The sequence below is a fragment of the Jaculus jaculus genome, chromosome X (assembly GCF_020740685.1).
Source record: "Jaculus jaculus isolate mJacJac1 chromosome X, mJacJac1.mat.Y.cur, whole genome shotgun sequence".
Classification (NCBI taxonomy): Eukaryota; Metazoa; Chordata; class Mammalia; order Rodentia; family Dipodidae; genus Jaculus; species Jaculus jaculus.
The window spans coordinates 151,493,086-151,495,175 of NC_059125.1; positions in this window are offsets into that span (position 1 = coordinate 151,493,086).

Consider the following 2,090-nt stretch of genomic DNA (forward strand, 5'->3'; position numbering starts at 1 on the left):
GCTAACTCAGTCACTGCCTGCCCCAGGGACCTGGCTTGACCCCCTTCATCCCTAGCTTCCCTCTTGGGTTCTCTGGTAGTGCTCTTGACTTGCATATGACCCACCCCCCCCCCCCCCGCAGCCTGCCCACCATCCCACCTCCACTGAGCCCATTTGCCTCATCCCATCATTTGCCATGTTCTCCACATGGACTTGAGAGTCCCTGAGCTTGGTGACCCAAAGTTCTGCTCTACAAAATTCCCTCCTCCAATGGAAAGGTCTGGGAGGCCATCAACACCCCTCTCCCCAGCGCAGGCAGAATTCTGGGGTGCCATCAGATAAATGGATTTGAGCCACAGCCCCCAGGCACTGAGGGAACTGCAAGTGGCTAAAGATGTGTGTGTGGTGTCCCCTGCCGGTGGCAGGGTAAAACTACATCCCGTATCAAGGCTACCCAGAGCTGAGCGCCAATTCTGCAGAAGCCATCTGACCCCACACCTGGCCTGGAAGAGCTGGCTATCTGTAGATGAGTGCTGATTCTTTCTGGAAGGGTGGCTCCAGCGCTCATGCTCAGGGTTTCCAGAGCAGCTAGAACAGTGCTGGTCCTGCACAGATCGTTCCTGTCATCTGGTAAAACCACCCTCCTGCAGAAGGCCTTCCCCCTGCTGAGCAGGGGCCTCCTCCCCTCCAGCAATGGGCCCAAGAGTGGCCCAAGCAGTACTGCACCTCCAAAACAAGCATGGGTAGGCATCCTGTGGTAGTTAACAAGGGAAAGACGGGAAGCAGAGCCAGCCAAAATGATACAGGGGAAGGTGTCCAAAAGACAATGAGGTCTCAGGACAGGTCAATGGAGGTGAGGACAGCCAAGTCGCAGAGACATAGTCATAGTACGGCCTGGCTGAGAACTCTTTCTGGTGGCCTGGATGCTGGGAATGGGTGGCAAGGCCCGGTCTTTGTAACCCAAAGCCTGTAATGTAGGGTGACCTGGAATAACCAAAGGGACAGAGGGAGATGTGGCCATGTGCTTCTAGAGGCTCCTCTGAGCTCAAGAAAGGGGCTGTGGAATGCTGGTAGGGAAGAAGCATTGTCCCCACTCTGGCACACCCTGAAGAAAGGTGCCACTGCTACTGTCCTCGCTGGAAGCTTTGCCCTCTGGCTTCAACCTTGAACCCCACTGGAGCCTCTGCCTCCAGAAACCCAGGTCAGCTCTTGTTTGGGCCTCCCTGTGGGTTCCAAAATTTCACAAGAGGCTACTCCTCCAACATGCAGCTCAATAGGGCTGTGTCAACTAGGTCACGTGGTGGGGGCTGGAAGGAGGCAGGGGTCTTAGAGCGGAGAGGGAAAGGGCGACCTGTTCCCCTGGAACTCTGGGGAACCAAGGAGTGGCCATGGTGATCTTCCCTGGTGGACTGGCATAGATAGGATTCTGGAGCCATGGCCCATCCAGAAAGGAGTTGGAGAGGGGATGGGGCCACGTGGAGCAGAGAACAGGCACAGCTCTTCACACCAGAAGCCATAAGCCCACCCACCAGTGCTCCTCCAGGTCCTAGCTGTCTGTCAAGCCCGGGACAAACAGGCAGGCCTGGAGCGCACACTCCCACCGCCCATACTTAGTGCGCAAAAGATGTGGAGGACCCATGGCGCCCTCTCCTGGCCAATTCTCGTCCTCACTCTGCAACTCCAAGAAACCTTTCCCTTTCTCGGGATAAAGAGGTGTGCCCAGGAAGGGGAAAGTTGTAGTGAGAGGTGGAGGAAAGTGGGCAAAGATGGCAGCAAGTCACCCGCTACGAAACCTTAAGCCCTTCCCAGCCCAGGGCATGTGCACAACTCTGGGGTCCTGGGGTCACTGCTGTTGGGAGGAGACTCCATGGCCGCCTGCCATAACCCCCTGCTGACAGCCCAGTAGGACTCCGCGGCTTCTGTCAGCCGGATGACAGGCAGTCAGACCTCTATCTAGAGTTACCTGGTTGCAGCCAGGTGTTCTCTTGCTGGCACTCCGGGGAACAGGACAGGAAGTTGTTGGGCAGTTGGCAGTGTTTGCTTCCTCCTGTCCTACCCTGAGGTGACCCACAACCCCACACCCTTCCCACCTTCAGCTCAGCACAGACCCG